We start from the raw sequence: 18,887 nt of genomic DNA, 5'->3' as shown, positions 1-18,887 counted from the left end.
GTTTGGCAAATTACATTGTGACAAAGGAAGTACAATTAAACCAGTCACCAAGAGAAATGTGGCCTTCACTCATAAATGGTGATGCTTCTTCGAATGAGAAAAGGTTAACAACTCACACAAAAACAGATTGCCAATTCTGTTGGAATTTTGGTGGAATCCCCGTAACACATCGTATTTTTAACACTGAACGACTGGAATGGAAACTTACCAAAGGATTTTATTCCTTCTCTTGATCTGAGCAGTATTAAAATAATAACGAGCGTTCCTTCCGGCGGAATGATAGGCACATGCCAGATACTGGTTACTCACCTAGGGCTTGCCAAACTGACAATGCGTGATCGCGAATAAAATAGTAGTTATTGAGAAAAATAAACAATTGATCTGTCGCACAACACAATGGTCAGTGCACTGTCAGCAGCGATGGCTAATGCTCGCGACAGGAATGCAAAAGCTAGCCATGTGTGTATTGTGAGATGGAGTGCGAAAAACATTGTCATGAAAGTAGATCTGCCTTTGTCAGCAGCACATTTCAACAAATTAAATATATCTAATCATAACACTCTTTTAGGATATTCCTACTTTCGTAATAATACCGACCATTTACTTCATTTGTGTAGCCTGTTGTTGTATAATTAGTTTATTAATGCTGATAATGGCCACGCAACAATTGAAATGTTTTTTCTCATCACAGTGAACAAATTAAAACATTGTTATTTGTGGCTGCTTTTCGAGTGTTTCTAGTATGCAGTGGAAATATGTTGTTCGCATGCACGTAATACAGTGTGTCATATTACATTATTACATCCATGTCAGAGTAATCACAGTGAAACTCTATACTTCAGATCTTGGACGCTTTTTACAGAAGCATAAAGGGATCACACCTTTTCCCCTTTCTAAATTCTTGTAACAGACCCTACAGATACACTATCTTACTAGGCAGCGAGAAGATAACCTTGCTTTACTTTTAGGCCTTGGTTCTTAATCACACGATTTTATAATATTCCTTGCTTCCTTATTCACTATCCTCTTGCGATATGAACACATCGCGGAGGCATATGGTGCAATTCCAGCGGCCAATGCAACAACAGTTACTGAAGTATACATTTTACTTGACAGAATAAAAACAAAACAAAAGTATGCAGATATAAATAACAGAAAAGTATAACGTGCTAATGGCGAAAAACGAAACACTACCCAAAGGCAATAAAATTCAGTACACAGTAAGGCAAAATTTATCGTATGGGCAGCATTACCACTGCTCATATGCGCTGTTCCGATGTAAACATACGGCCGGGCTACTTTTCCGGTCCACGTCTCAAATTTCCGACAGTGCTAGCGAGGCAAGCGCGACGCGCGGCGCGACAAACTGTGCCTCAACCACAACGCCGCGCGACCTGGCGCAGGCGCGTGTCGCGTCCCAGTCGCGTCGCGTCGCAATTTGCGCGGTCCCATTTGAACCTGTGATGTTACAAAAACACGCGCTGCGCTGCGTCGCGCCACACGCGCTATACGCGTCTCAATTTGCGCCTAGCCTGAGGCCTACGAGAAAGGCAGGTCGCGGCGCATCCTTCACGAAGGTAGGCCTGCACTCGCTCAAATAAGCAGACAAACTACGTTTCTACACCTATGAACTGGTAACTATGTGTGTACATACAAATGAGAATTGCGTCTTCTACTGGATTCCGGTATTATGGAGTCTTTCTGTTATTAGTCACACGATGATCGGAACTCCATAGGCCTACTTATAATTCGTTACGGCTGTACCGCGCGTATATGTATAATAAAATAAAAATCTTTATTAGTTGCATAAGGCACCACTTCTTGCATGAAATGAGGACTATGAAGCAGAAGAGACTGAATGCTATAAAAAAGCCGTTACATCGAGCGTTGATCTTAAACTTTGTTGTAGTACTGTTAATCAGTAAGACTTCATAATAGCAGATTCCAGTAGAAGATGCATTTCTCGTAAGTATGTAGACGCCCACTCCCGAGTTAACAGGTTCAGAAACGCTTTTTGTCTGCTGAGCTGAGCGAGCGAGCGAATAACCACGTCGTCTTCTGTAGCGAAACGAGCACCGGTATGCAAGCAGAGCTGTGGGACACGTGGGTCAGGCGAGTATCACGGGCAGGTGTTCGGATGTAAGGTCAGTTAGGTTTAAGTAGTTCGGAGTCCAGGGGACTGATGACCTCCGATGTTAAGTCCCATAGTGCTTAGGGGCATTTTGAAATTTGTTGCAAGTAGTATGCCTGTTACCAACCAATAGCTCAATACATAGTATGAATACTAGGAATAAGCATTTACATAACGACCTAAAATCACTTGTCTTGGTCCAAAAAGGGGTCCAATATTCAAGAACGAGCATTTTTAATAAATTACCAGCAACCATTAAAAACGTGGTTTCAGGTAAAGAACAGTTTGAAGGACTTTGATAGACAACTCCTCCTCCTCTAGAGGCGAATTTTTTAAAAGAGACTGTTAGGCCAGCTTCAGTAAAAATGTCTGTTGGATTTCACTTTTGACAGCATTTGGTCACAACAGTCAAGATCAGATACTTTGTGTATGATAAATTTAATACAAGAGGATAACTGTGTTTCATTCTGCCAGTGTATTAATTCCGTAAACATTAGAAGTTACAGTTTACTGCTATGTTTATCTGTTTTGTTTTGTTTTAGTACGCAGTGTCAAAACTGTAGAATACGAAGGCAAAGAGAGGAGTGAAAAACGACTACACGTTATCCCAGTCAACGATAGAGAAGATAGTAAAAACACGGGCGTGGAGAAAGGTCTACAAAATACGCTATAGAGAAACGGAAGTCCAGAACTCAAAATTAAGCGCCCTTCGCCACATTGCTATGACGGATAAAAAGTAAAACGCGGTCGACAACCCAAGTGTCGTTCGCTAAAAAGCCGGTAACCCAGACTGCAAACACAAACTGGAACGTAAGCGGTTAAAAAAGGGCATTCCATCAGGAAATGTCGGACAGCCAAAAGTCGAGCGCTGTGTGCACAAAGTGGTGCGGGATCACTACTTAACAAATGGCGATGGCTAAAAACAGTGCCCAGTACGCAACCTAGTTAAAATAATCTCACGTCGAGAGGGGTGAGAAGAGGTCATCCAAGCCGCTGGGAGAGGCTCAATAACCTGGAGGTTTTAAGTCGAAGAGAGGACCAGTGTCGTTTCAAAGTGACACAATCTGTTGACAGAGGTCATCAGAGGGAATGTAAGAAGTAACAGGCCGAGGTACAAGGACTGCAGCTTTGGCAGAAGCGGCAGCAGCCTCGTTTACTGTCAGACCGATGTGACCAGGAACATACATAAACATCACAGTGGCTCCATGAAGAGTAAGCCAGTAACAGCTTTACTGCACCCGTTGCATTAAAGGATGGACGTTGTACAGCACACAGAGGTTTTGAAGGGTACTGAGAGGCACAATTGAAAAGCCTGTGTCGCCAGATACACTACATGGCCTGATACAGGGCAAAGAGCGTAGCTCCAGAAGCCTATAACGAAAAATGTTGGTGCCAATGACGAAGGCACACCCAACACCACAATTCGAGTCCTGACCAGGTTGGAGATTTTCTCTGCCTGGGGACAGGGTGTTTGTGTTGTCCTCATCTTATGATCATCATCATCATCGTCATCATAATCATCATCGGCCACGACAGTGGCCAAATAAGATTGGGTAAAAAAATTGGACTGTGGGAAAGTTGGCACTTTGTACAGGCACTAATGACTGTACACAGAGGTACTATCATGAAGTTCCATGTAAAGGTCGTGGAACTGAAGGTGATAGAGTGAGGCTGGAGTAGTGTTCTTAGGAAGCGAATGGAGACCAAGGTGAACATGGACCCGTGCACAAAGCCAAAGTGGTGAAGGTTTCACATCCACTGGGAAAGTTGACGGTAACGTGAAGTTAAGCTGCCAGAGAAAGAGCCGAAAGCGAACTCCAGGAGGTTACAGAGAAGAGGGACAAACCCCATGCTGGCAACCAGAGGAGTCATCGAAGATGAGCATACAATGGATGGCCATGCACGACAGACAAATGGCATGCATATCTCCTGAGGTGAAAGTCATGGCAGAAGGACAGTCGTGGTTCAGTAGCTTCTGCATACAGACTCTCAGTCAGGCTAGTATAAAAGGTGCCGGTGGCCAAACAGATGCCACAGTGGATAGTATTGAGACAGTGTAAGAGACGGACATGCACTTGCATAAACGAAACACACATAGTGTAGTTTCGAACTGACAACGCACAGGTACAAACGGAGGAAGGTGGTTCAATCGCACCCCAGAAAGTAGCACTGAGGACATGTAGGACACTGAGGGATCACATACCTTGGGCTGCCAGGTAAGACATGTGAGAGAACCAATAAAGTTTCCTATCGAGCATAAGCCCCAGGAATTTCGTAGTTTTAATGAATGAAAGTGCAACAGGTTCAAGATGTAAAGACAGTGGAAGAAACCAATTGCGCCGCCAGAAAATCATACTAATTGTTTTGTCAGTGGAAAAACGAAAGGCATTGTACATCCTCCTTGAGTAAAAACGAAGGAGACAAAACTGAAGATGCCTCTCAATGAGACAAATCCATGGAGAAATGCAATAGATGGCAAAATCGTCAACGAAAAGGGAGCCAGAGATACCCAGCAGGAGACAGGGCATTATAGGGTTAATGCTGATGGCAAAGGAGATAACGCTCAGGACTGAACCCTGAGGCACAGGTGTCTGACAATGCAGAAGTCATACATACCTTGAAAACTCGGTCCTTTAAAAATTCCTGAAGGAAATGGAGCAGGTGTCCATGGAAGCCCCGTGTGTAGAGTATACAGCGGATACCAGTCTTCCAGCAGGAAAGATAGGCTTTCTCCAAATCGAAAAACATGGCCACAGTTAAGTATTTCTGCAGAAAACCGTTAATGACATAACTGGACAAAGTGACGATATGGTCAACTGCAGAATGGCGAGCTTGAAAGCTGCACTGTTCAGTGGTTAGAAAATTGTGAGACTCGAGCCACGATACCAGCCAGACATGAATCCTACGTTCCATCACGCTGCTAACACAGGTGGTAAGAGAAATGGGGCGGTAGCTAGAGGGAAGGTGTCCGTCATCTACCCAGATGCACTTGTACGTATTAAGCAGAAAGTGGTTGCCCTCAAGAGAAAGGTGCTGTGACATCTGAATGTGAACAGCGTCTGGCCCTGGGGGCGGAGAATCTGCTTGAAGAGAGAGCATGCTCCAGCTCCCTCATAGTAAAGGTGGTATTGTAGCAGTCACGATTCTGAGAAGAAAAGCGTATCGCCCGAGCTTCCTCCGTTCGTTTCCGATGGAGGAAGGCAGAATGATAGTGGAGGAGCTCCCGATCTCTGCAAGGTTGCGACTCAAGGGAATGGAGATATCAATAGGGTCCATGATAACTTCGTGTGCTACTATCAGGCCAGCAATTGGAGAATGGATCTAGGTCCCAGAGTGCCGTCAGAGATTGGCACACACAATCGAAGAGGGAATGGAATTTTAAAAGAACCAGTGAATTAAATGAAATCCAACTACTCTTCGCTATCCTGAAGAACGGGACGACGACGTATAACGATTGCTGTTTTCCGTCATAGGATGGCAGTTAAATACGCGGAGAGTACATCTCCAAGGACGAATAGGAACACGGTACGGCACCAAGGCATCTGGGTAAGGCGTGGAACAGACAAATTGCGAGGAATGGAACGTTCTGTGGATATAAGGATAACGCCTGGAAGATACTGTATGGCTCTGAGCACTATGGGACTCAACTGCTGTGGTCATCAGTCCCCTAGAACTTAGAACTACTTAAACCTAACTAACCTAAGGACATCACACACATCCATGCCCGATGCAGGATTCGAACCTGCGACCGTAGAAGATACTGTACATAGCCATTACAGATGGGGAAATTGTGTGTGTCGAAGGTCACTATAGTGGAGTAAAGCCTCCAGTCGGTCTTAGAAAGCTTGCGGTTTGGTTTTTACATAGATAGGGTAGGAGTCAGCAATTGGATACCACACGGGAAATGGTCGCTCGAGTATGTGTCAGAGGGAACAGACCACTCGAGACGATGGGCAATCTGGGCGGTGCAGAAGGATAGGTCCAAATGGGAATAGGTGTACGTGGAGTCTGAAAGGAATAGACATCTACATCCACACTCCGCAAGCCACCTGACGGTGTGTGGCGGAGGGTACCTTGAGTACCTCTATCAGTTCTTCTTTCTATTCCAGTCTCGTATTGTTCATGGAGAGAAGGATTGTCTGTATGCCTCTGTGTGGGCTCTAATCTCTCTGATTTTATCCACATGGTCTCTTCGCGAGATATATGTAGGAGGGAGCAATATACTGAACGACTCCCCGGTGAAGGTATGTTCTCGAAACTTCAACGAAAGCCCGTACCGGGCTACTGAGCGTCGCTCCTGCAGAGTCTTCCACTGGAGTTTATCTATCATCTCCGTAACGCTTTCGCGATTACTAAATGATCCTGTAACGAAGCGCGCTGCTCTCCGTTGAATATTCTCTATCTCTTCTATCGACCCTATCTGGTACGGGTACGACACTGCTGAGCAGTATTCAAGCAGTGGGCGAACAAGCGTACTGTATCCTACTTCCTTTGTTTTCGGATTGAATTTCCTTAGGACTCTTCCAATGAATCTCAGTCTGGCACCTGCTTTACCGACGATCAACTTTATATGATCATTGCATTTTAAATCACTCCTAATGCGTACTCACAGATAATGTATGGAATTATCTGCTTCCAGTTGCTGGCCTGCTATGTTGTAGCTAAATGATAAGGGATCTTTTTTTCTATGTATTCGCAGCACATTACACTTGTCTACAGTGAGATTCCATTGTCATTCCCTGCACCATGTGCCAATTCGCTGCAGATCCTCATGCATTTCAGTACAATTTTTCATTGTTACAACCTCTCGATATATTACAGCATCATCCGAAAAAAGCCCCCGTGAAACTTCCGATGTCATCCAGAAGGTTCATTTATGTATATTGTGAATAGCAACGGTCCTACGACACTCCCTTGCGGCACACCTGATGTCACTCTTACTTCGGAAGACTTCTCTCCATTGAGAATGACATGCTGCGTTCTGTTATCTAGGAACTCTTCGATCCAATCACACAATTGGTGTGATATTTGTAAGGGATCTGTGATCCCACGAACATAGATGCTAGTATCCGACGTCTAGGTCGATAGTAGACAGGAGTCGATTGTCGAGCGCTTCAGGAGGCAGTGAGACGGGTGTTGAGTTCAGGAGCAGCACTAGAGAGTGTCGAGTGAGCGGTGTTGCTGGAGAGACGGGCAAGAATAGTGGTCGAGTGAGTTGTAAACGGTAAAATTCACCGGAGTATGACGAGTGAGCACGTCCCCCTGATCGCCGTGGGGTTGACCCTCACTAATACCGATTCGCGAGTGATATGAAACAGAAAGTGACAAGTGCCGAATTACGTGTTTCGCGTCGGCCAGCAACAACCATGGCTTGCAGTGAGGACTGTTGTGAATGTTAACCATCATTGCGTGTGACGAAGTAATTAAAATCAGCAACCAAAAAAGATGTAACTGTGATTAGATGTGTAAGGCTAAGGTAGCAACTGCCTCAGAATTTGTGTGTTATTATAGAAAATACAATACAGTTTGTACATCGCAACCTTCGTGGTCCTGAATAATAGACAAACTTTCAATCATTCCACTATTCAGTCTCAGAATAGGCGCACTCGGTTGGAATATTCCCGAAACCACAGCATGAAAATCGACAGCCTTTCATCCATTATGCACACAGTTATATAATTATAATAATTAACTGTTTGGCGGCTTCGATAAATTACACAAAATCCAATAAAGGAATATAATCGGGGGTGTTTCATAGTCCATATGCTCTTACTTTGTTCATTAAATGACTGTGGGTAACTGTATCGAACGCCTTGCGGAAGTCAAGAAACACGGCATCTACCTGGGAACCCGTGTCTATGCCCCTCCGAATCTCGTGGACGAAAAGCGTGAGCTGGGTTTCACACGATCGTCTTTTTCGAAACCCATGCTGATTCCTCCAGAGTAGATTTCTAGTCTCCAGAAAAGTCATTATACTCGAACATAATACGCGTTTTTGCTCCTGTGTTAAGGCAGAAGAGGTTAAGTTGATTAAGAAGGTCGGCCAATAAGGCAACTTTCAGACAGGTTCTGGGAGAACCCTAAAGGAGATGGTAGGAATTAAAGTCACCAAACAGCAGAAAGCTGCCCAATAAGATGGAGAAAGTCTACGCTGGTGATATCGAATGATGGAGGGATGTAAATGGTGCAAGGGAAAAGGTTAAGTGAGGGAGGTAAAGGCGAGCTGCAGCAGCTTGAAAGCAGTAGGCAGGGAAATGGATTAACTAAAAGTCGTCAGATATGAGCAGCATGACTCCCACATGAGATGGAATGCTATCCTCTAGGAGAAGGTCAGAATGGACTGGAAAGAAATGCTATAGCTCAAAAGGGTCGTGAGTACGAAACTTTGTTTCCTGAAGACAGAGAGCAAATGTATGCTGTAATTTAAAGGCCATCCATAAATACTCTTTGTAGGATCAAAGGCCGCGAATGTTCTATTGGAGGAGAGTAATGATAGGGAAAGCGGAGGAGGGGAAAAATTAAGGGATGTCACCTCGGAGTCTGCCAAGTGCCAGCCTTCAGAGACTTGGTGCTACAGGGCACAGAGGCGGGAGGATCCTGCTCCTTGAGGTCTACAGAAGCGTCGGCGTTCTCCAGCTGTCAGCCTGCAGAGTTCACAGCAGTAAAACGGTAGGTTGTGCGCACCAGTGACATGTACGTTAGCCCAGTCAGAGTATCACAAGGCGACACTGTCGAAAAGGATCTTCAAGTCGATGCAGGAAAAGACCATTTCCATCTGTTTGACTTCTTGGAGCCTTTCTGGTTGGCAGAGGAAGACTCAGATGGTTGGCTGGAGGGATACCTGAAGTACTCATGGGAGTATTCCTTCTGTCCTTTCCAGCCTGCCGTATGTGTAGCTAATCACTTCTCCCCTTGAGACGATAGTTTGGTGGCTAGTTGCACAACTGGAGGGGGAGACGGAGACCTTACCTTGTTGCTGGTCAATTTCACAACTGCATTGCTAAATTTGAAGTTGCATGAATGCGTGGCCATCTCTTTCGTGGAGCGATATGTAGCGAGAATGGAATTGTAGGTGCCAGATGGTAGAACGCATGATTTCCGACTAGCCAACAACTTGCGAGCGACTGGGCAAGGTACTTCTTCCTTAACCCAAATCTCCTGGACAGCCCTTTCATTGAGATATACGAGGCAATGACGGGAGGAGGCGGCATGGTCGCCATTGCAGTTTCTGCAGTGGATAGGAGGAGGCGGACAATCACCCTCATGAGCATCCCTACCCCAGGTTACACATTTGGCTGCATGTTGACGATCGAGTGTGGTTGTAGTGATGACACTGGTGGTAGCACATCAGGTTTGGAATATGAGGTCTGACTGATAACTTCATAACCTGCTTTGATCTTTCACAGTGGAACCACTGTATCAAAAGTAAGAAAGAGAGTGCGTGTGAGAACTAAGGAGGTATCTACTTTTTTCACCACCTGATGGACTGCAATGACACCCTGATCAGAAAGGTACGCTTGGATTTCTGCCTCGGTCAGACGATTGAGGAGCCTTGTGTAAATAACACTATGGGAAGTTTTCAGCATACGATTGGCTTCGACACGAATAGGATATCCACGGAGGAGCGAAGCTGCAAGCAGTTGTTGTGTTTGAGAATCAGAAGTAGTTTCCAAAAACAAAATACTATTGCGTAAACGAGAGCAGGATTCCACAGGGCCAACAACTGCATCAACGCCTTTCAGAATAATAATACGATTTACCATAGTTTAAGGAATGAGCATTTTCAGTACGTGAAACCATGAGGAACCATGGTGCAGCTGGGAGGGTCTTTGAATCAGGAGCCTCATTCCATTCACGTTTCGTAGCCAATGACTTTGAAGATGATAGGCTCATTACGAGAAAATCCCCATGACAGCCAGTGCCTCCGAGACGCACTCTTTCGTGCTGAGGGCTCCCTTCAGAAGGGGGCGCACCCGCCTTAGGGGGTTGTTACACCTCAGGTCACACCTCCTGAACTCCTAACAGGGAGAACAATAGACAATTTGGGAAGGTAGTAGCTCAGGCAATCACCCCTACCTGGGCCAGACCTTTACCAGGGTGTTCATGCGAAACCTGTTGACCCGTGGCTGGGAATTATGCGTTACCTAACTCCTTCAGGAGTTGACAGGGAGGAAGAAGAAAAAGAGGAACCTGAAACGGAGGAAGGACAGAAGAAGGTGAACTAAGAAAGGAAAAAAGCAGCAGTGGATAGTTTCTGATATTGACTAATGAAAATGCAGAAAATATTTCCAAAAACAATCCAAACATGTTCCACAAGAAAGGGGAAAAAGAACAGCAAGAGCATAGACACTTATCATGGAAGGGAAAAGATGCTGCAAATGCTGGGACCCCGTGGTAGCCAAGCACGAACCAGCTAAAGTGTGGTGAGCCCCTGGGGGGTGGGGATTACTGTTATGCATTCAGATATTTTGACTATCTCCTTACAAATGATCGGGGAAGTGAACATCATATTCAAGTGCTTCATGTTATACTTTCTGACTTTTTCCACACCCAAAACAATCATCTCATTTTTGGGTCTATGGAACGAAAACTGAATCAAATCTAATCTGATCTTATACGAAATGCATGTCTCATGTTACCTAACTTGACACAATGTGAAGCATTACATGGACAGACTCACGAATTTTTATGTAAATGTAACTTCGGAAAAACGACGGGAAGCGAAAAATGTTCACTAATCGATTCTTTTACTGTAAATTACTTCAAGTATAAATAACGTAAGTACGTTAATTTTAAGAAATATTATTTCATAAATAACACATCAAAGCCTGTGGCTTATTGCAATCGATTAGAGGACTTTTTTGTTTTAGAATCTAAGTGAAGAGAGTTCCTGCTCTGATCTTTCTCTCTTTTCATTTAGCTTTTTTTACTGCTAGGACGCACTATACCTGCGTTCCTTGTGTACCAGTAACTAATATTTCTTTTCTGTAGATGAATCTGATGTAACTGTACCTTCAGAAGTACTCGTAATTAAATTAAAGTACATTAGTTAAGTTTCAGGAGTTCTCATCTTAACAGTTTTAATAGATGTAAGATACAAGGTAGGTTTTATTGTTGCAGCCAACGACCAATACGATCTTAACGGATCGTTTCATGGAGACCCAATGGCCGAATGTAATTAGTATTCTGCCAGTTATTCATTTGCAACTTGCTACAGCGTCCCTGAGATTAACTGCCGATCATCGCAAAGGGTTTTTGCAAACCTGAATGCAAGCACATGACCTTAAATGATCTAGTCATAGTCTCCAAGTTACTATTCCTTTTCGCCCGTAGGTAACAGATACCGGGCCCGCAAAACTGGTGGTGATGTTGTAAGATGTAATCTTCTCCATACTTTACAGCGTTTCCCTGCAACTCAATTTCGCCACTAATAAAAATGCATCCACTGTCAATAATGGACATGTGCTCCAGTTAATTCTAACAGTTTTATTTTCAGTGTTTAATTTCAATTTCTACGTAAAACCAAATTTTAGTAATCTTGCGTGAGTATATGCGTCAAATGCATCATACACTGAAGAAACAAAGAAGTTGGTACACCTGCCTAATATCGTGTAGGATAGCCCCGAGCACGCAGAAGTGCAGGAACACGACGTGGCATGGACTCGACTAACGTCTCAAGTAGTGCTGGAGGGAACTGACACCATGAACCCTGCAGGGCTGTCCATAAATCAGTAAGAGCACCAGGGGTGGAAATGTCTTCTGAACAGCACGTAGCAACGCATCCCAGATGTGCTCAATAATGTTGATTTCTGGGGAGTTTTGTGGCCAGCTAAAATGTTTCAACCCAGAAGAGTGTTCCTGCGACCACTCTGTAGCAATTCTGAACGTGTGGACTGTAGCATTGTCCTGTTGGAATTCCCCAAGTCCGTCGGAATGCACAAGGGACAGGAATGGATGCAGGTGATCAGACAGGATGCTTCCGTACGAGTCACCTGTGAGTGTCGTATCTATAAGTATCAGGCGTCACATTCCACTCTACCTACACATGCCCCACACCTTTACAGAGCCTCCACCAGCTTCAACAGTCCCCTGCTGACATGCTGGGCCCATGGATTCATGAGGTTGTCTCCATACCCGTACACGTCCATCTGCTCGATACAATTTGAAACGAGACCCGTCCGACCAGGCAAATGTTTCCAGTCATAAACAGTCCAATGTCGGTGTTGACGATCCCATGCGAGGTGTAACGTTTTGTGTCATGCTGTCATCAAGGGTACACGTGTGGGCCTTCTGCTCGACATCCCATATCGATGAAGTTTCGTTGAAGGGTTCGCACGCTGGCAGTTTTTGATGGTGCAGCATTGAACTCTGCAGCAATTTGCGGAAGGGTTGCCCGTCTGTCACGTTGAACGATTCTCTTCGGTCGTCGTTGGTCCAAACTCACTTAAATCTTGAAAACTTGCATTTTTAGCAGCAGTAACCAATCTAACAACTGCGTCAGACACTTGTTATCTTATATAGCCGGTACCAACCGCAGAGCCGTATTCTGCCTCTCTACATGTCTCTGAATTTCAATACGCATGCCTATACCAGTTTCTTTGGCGCATATTTATTGCGTAATATGGGTACTAACATTAACAAGTGAGAAGGCGCGAATATGTCCATATATTTTTATTTGAACATCTTCGAAGCCGTCAAATAAGTCGAAAAGCTAGTTCCCCTTTTTTACATTCCTAACTCTTCCCAGGATAAATTCGCCTTTATTCTGCTGCAAAAGAAGGATTTTCGTTCACAAGGCCACGACGTTGAGATCACAGACTTACTGCGAACTTTGTACACTTTTAGAAGGCCATTAAAACAACATAATGTGCAAGCAGTAGGGTGCACTACTATGGTAATTCGGAGAAAATGGCAAGAGAAGTTTTACGCGTCTGTTGTGTAACCGATGTGTTTGTGAGTAGGTTCCGCTTGTTAAGAGTTCATCGTGATGACGTGGTTATCCCGGTACGGTAGCTCAGCGTGTTCGGTCAGAGGGATAGTTGTCCTCTGTAATAAAAAGACTGAGTAAACGAGGAACGTGGACGGGTGTCATGGGATGTTCGCCCCGAGCAAATGCGAAGAACAATGACGAACAAAATGATATTTAAAAAAGAAGAAAACGTGGTTAGCATTCGAGCCTCAGAAGACGAACGTGAATGAGGCGACGGTTCGGCTATGGCTCCAGCTCCAGCTGAGTTTTTAATCTATACTATCGGCACAAAAAGACATTTTTCAACATATCAACGAGATATGTTTTACCTTAGTAACTTTGGACATTCCGGGTAAAGGCGGGAAAGCTTCATTCACTCGACATGGTAGATGCCGTTTTAATTTATGTTTTCCATGCCTGTATGACAAAAGCCATCGTGCAATGTGTGACGTCGAGAGCACATCCGACGAATAATAGTACAGTACTCTTGTGGTCTGGTTCATTGTGACTTACTACACTACTGAACAACGTCAATCGCTTCATTACATATCGAGGTTTGACTTGGGCCTTCTAATGAAATTACAATGAAATGAATACCCCTATACGATATATATACATATATACGGTTCTGTGATAGTGACGAAAGGACCCAAAACCGGTCTTAATGCATGTTTCCCACTCGTTTGTGGATTTAAAAAAGTGCGCAAACCGCTTAGAAATTCGCCGTATTCCGCTGAGCATATGAAATGACGTAAAACGTTGTTGGGAGTGGGCAAACGTAAGGAAATTATTTTACGGGCTGTATACGTAACGTGCATCATTCAGGGTGACAGTTATTGAACTATACGAAAAAAAATGTAAATTAGTTATCTACGGCGTGCACACACTTTATTCAACATGTAAATTTCACTAAAGTTACTCGGATTTAGGTTATGACATATTCGATACGCCTGCCGTCACTGGCGATGATGCGGCGCAGACGAATAGCGAAATTCTGCATGACCCGCTGAAGTGCCGAAACGTCGATGCTGTCGATGACCTCCTGAATGGCTGTTTTAAGCTCAGCAGTGGTTTTGGGATTATTGCTGTACATCTTGCCTTTAATATAGTCCCACAAAAAGGAGTCGCATGTGTTCAGATCCGGAAAATATAGCGGCCAATCGACGCCTATGTCAGTGGCCTGTGGGCACCTCAGAGCCAGAACGCGGTCCACAAAGTGCTCCTCCAGTACATCGTACACTTTCCTGCTTCGATGGCCTTTGAGGGAGAAGAGACTTCTCGGTCAAGAAATGCGAATTCTCAGTCCCCCAAATGTGCCGATTTTGCTTATTGTGTTCAAACGTGTGTGTAATCTCATGGGACTTAACTGCCAAGGTCATCAGTCCCTAAGCTTACACACTACTGAACCTAAATTTTCCTAAGGACAAACTCACACACACCCATGCCCAAGGGTGGATTTGAACCTCCGCCGGGACCAGCCGCACAGTCCATGACTGCAGCGCCCTAGGCCGCTCGGCTAATCAAAAATGGGTCTGAGCACTAAGGGACTTAAGATCTATGGTCATCAGTCCCCTAGAACTTAGAACTACTTAAACCTAAGTAACCTAAGGACATCACACAACACCCACTCATCACGAGGCAGAGAAAATCCCGGACCCCGCTTTGCTTATTGACGAACCTATTCAAATGAAAGGGGGCTTCGTCGCTAAATCAAACCATACAGCGTATACTAATTCCAATCATGCCCCGCGGCCAACCGTGCACTTTGAACCTCGTAAGGCAATTCGTTCAGAAATTATGACGATTTTATTTCATATAGTTCAATAATTCTCACCCTGCATCTGCATCCAGTATCTACAAAAGTAGATAATTTGTGCCACTCAAGCTGCAAAGACGCTATTTATGCCGTTCACAGGGAATGTCCGTTTATCGAGACATAACCTCAGTTCTTGTACTATGCTCTTGTATGTCAAAGATAGCTGACTTGCTTTGTGTAACATCTTACAATACAGCTGTTGATACATGCCATGTTTAACCTTGAAAACAGCAGTGGCCAACACCCCCCTTCCTAGGCTGTTGCGATAAGAAGTAGCTTCTACATTCTCCTGTCGATTCATTGTCTCAGCAGACTTCGAGCAAAAGTGTATATTTTTATGATAAATGCCCCCCCCCCCCCCCCCAAACCCAGTCTTCAATACTTAGTGCATGAAACACCTTGCAGATCACATGTTTAAATTCACTTACGTTACTGGAAATTCGACGCAAATATTTTAACACGCTGTTTCTAAATCTAATCCAGTCGAGAACCTGACATTTTGTTACCAAATAATTCATTAGCTGATTGGTGAACATATTCCAAGACACTCTATCCTCCTTCTCATGACGGCCTATGGGGTGAAAAATAGCCAGAACTGCTTTTGAAACAATCATTTCAGGAAGAACAGCATGACAGCCTTGAAAGGAATGCATACGTGAATAATTAGATGTGTCTAATAATTATACGATGCCAGGGTTTATCTGGCAGTGCTTTGGGTAGAACAATTCGATGCCATGACAGCCTACAGCCCGCATCTCGTGGTCGTGCGGTAGCGTTCTCGCTTCCCACGCCCGGGTTCCCCGGGTTCGATTCCCGGCGGGGTCGGCTTTTTCTCAGCCTCGTGATGGCTGGCTGTTTTGTGATGTCCTTAGGTTAGTTAGGTTTAAGTAGTTCTAAGTTCTAGGGGACTGGTGACCTAAGATGTTAAGTCCCATAGTGCTCAGAGCCATTTTTGAACAGCCTACATCTTGTAAGAAATTCCCTAAGCACACGATAACGGCATTTGCAAATAATCTAACATTGTGCGAATGGGGCAGATGGTATCAAAGCCAACAGCTGCACTTACCGGATGCAACGTGCGAGGCCTGGTGGAGCACACTAGAACAGTCATGGCGCCACGAATGTTGTTAGCTGGCACTGCCCGTCACTGCATTCCGAGGGGCTCAGGAAGCGATGTCACAGTACATCGTGTTTCGCGCCGCCCGTGTCTGCGTTTCTCGTGGCAAGAAGACTTGTATCATTCGCATTGCCTCTGAGCGATTTAATAGCTGGTGTTTATGTTGGCATTTTCGAAGTCCACAACAACGTAGGAGTTACCAGACAAAGTCAAAAGCAGCCACATGCAACTCTCAAGTGGTCCGTCACTCATCGTGACGTTCGTCGTTTTTGCGTTTCCTCAAACGCCGGAACAAGCACACGCACGCACCTATGTAACTATTCCACGTTCTCTCACTGCATCAGCGCGCAGGATCCGGAAAACGTACGCACTGTTCACCAGGAGGCCTCCAGTTTCCGGTTTCGTGCGTTCAGTTTCAGTTTGTAGTGCAGGGCTCTGTTTGCTGCGCTACCCAAAGCAGCACAGAGAACAAAGCCGCATTTTTTTATTATAAACCGTCATTGAACAAAAAACAGTTTTTAATGAAGCACAGCATACCAGCTGCAGAGTGGTCACTTTCGGCACGCTGGGTGCCCCAGCACAGTGTGTAGCGTCCTCTCACTGCGACGCCTGCCAGGCACCTGCGCAGTCGCTGAACGACGGCACTGCGGCCGAAGTAGGGGCCCAGAAGTATAGTTACAAGCGTCGACGTTATGTGTATTTGGTACTAACACTGAAGACTAACGTACCACTTGGTACAGTACAAGATAACAGTCTCTTCTCTAAATTTATAATTGATTATAAACTTTGCTGCACAGAGCTGTGTAATACAACTCTCGCACTGCTGACTCTGTAGTGGGACAAGGATGTACCCGAAGGGGCGTCCAAGCGGTCCGGACAACACATTGCATGTTGTACCACCATACAGCTAGACCTTCATAGGTGGTGGTCCAGATTGTTGTACACACCGGTACCTATAATACCCACTGACACGTCTTATTGCATTGATGCATGCCTGTATTCGTCGTTGTATACTATCCACAAGTTCATCAATGCACTGTCGGTCCAGATTATCCCATTCCTCAACTGTGACTCGGCCTAGACCCCTCGGAGTGGTTGATGAGTCACGTCGTCAATAAACAGCTCTTTTCAATCCATCCCGTGCATGTTAGATAGGGTTCATGACTGGAGAGCATGATTGTCACTCTAGTCGAGCGATGTCTTTATCCTGAAGGAAGTCATTCACAAGATGTGTATCATGGAGGCGCGGATTAACGTGCATGAAGACGAATGCCTCGCAAATATGCTGCCGATTTGGTTGCAACCATATGCTTCCCGATATGGCCGCACTACACCCATGAAACATGGACCTTACCGTTGGTTGGAAGGCTTGCGCGTCGCAGCGATAAATATACCCATACCGTAGGTGCAACCACAACGAAGGGGTATCTATTGAGAGGCCAGACAAATGTGTGGTTTCTGAAGAGGAGCAGCAGCATTTTGTGTAGTTGCAGGGCAACAGTTTGGATGTTTGACTGATCTGGCCTTGTAACACTAACCAAAACGGCCTTGCCGTGCTGGTACTGTGAACGGCTGAAAGCAAGAGGAAACTACAGCTGTAATATTTCCCGAGGGTCTGAAGCTTTTCTGTATGGTTAAATGATGTTAGTGGCTCCGTTGGTAAAATACTCCGGATGTAAAATAGTCCCCCATTCGGATTTCCAGACGGGAGCAACACTTCTGGTCATGTGAATACAGAGTTATAAATACAAAACCAAAGAGGAGTATTGCAGGAATAGGCTTAATAATGAATAAAAAATAGGAGCGCGGCTAAGCTACTAAGAACAGCATAGTGAACGCATCATTGTAGCCAAGATAGACACGAAGCCCACGCTTACCACAATAGTACAATTATAAATGCAAACTAGCTCCACAGATGAAGAGATTGAACAAATGTATGATGAGAGAAAAGAAATTATTCATATAGTGAAGGTAGACGAAAATTTAATAGTCATGGAGGACTGGAATTCGATAGTAGGAAAAGGGAGAGAAGGAAAAGTAGTAGGTGAATATGGAATGGGGGTAAGGAATGAAAGAGGAAGCCGCCTGGTAGAATTTAGCACAGAGCATAGCTTTATGATGAAAGAAGATTGTTTACGCGGAAGAGGCCTGGAGATACTTGAAGGTTTCAGATAGATTATATAATTATAAGACGGAGATTTAGGAACTAGGTTTTAAACTGTAAGACATTTGCAGGTGCAGATGTAGACTCCAACCACAATCTATTGGTCATCAGATTAAAACTGAAGAAACTGCTAAAAAGTAGGAATTTAAGATGATGAGAACTGGACAATCTGAAAGAAACAGAGGTTGTAGAGATTTTCAGAGAGAGCATTAGGGAACGATTGACAAGAACTGGGGAAAGAAATACAGTAGAAAGAGAATGGCTAGCTTTGAGAGATTAAATAGTGAAGGCAGTAGAGGATCAAGTAGGTAAAAAGACGAAGGCTAGTAGAAAGCCTTGGGTAACGGAAGAGATACTGAATATAATTGTTGAAAGGAGAAAATATAAAACTGCAGTAAATGAAGTAGACAAAAAGGAATACAGATGTCTCAAAAATGAGATCACAAGACCCTCAAAATGGTTAAGCAGGGTTGGCTAGAAGATGAATATAAGGATGTAGAGTCGTATATCAGTAGGGGTAAGATAGATACTGAATACAGGAAAAATAAAGAGACCTTTGGAGAAAAGATAACCACTTGTGTGAATATCAAGATCTCAGATGGAAAACAAGTGTTAAGCAAAGAACGGTAAGCAGAAAGATGGAAGGAGTATATAGAGGGTCTATACAAGGGCAATGTACTTGAGGGCAAT

The sequence above is a fragment of the Schistocerca gregaria genome, chromosome 6 (assembly GCF_023897955.1).
Source record: "Schistocerca gregaria isolate iqSchGreg1 chromosome 6, iqSchGreg1.2, whole genome shotgun sequence".
NCBI classification, from domain to species: domain Eukaryota; kingdom Metazoa; phylum Arthropoda; class Insecta; order Orthoptera; family Acrididae; genus Schistocerca; species Schistocerca gregaria.
Note: the sequence above shows the minus strand (reverse complement) of the source record.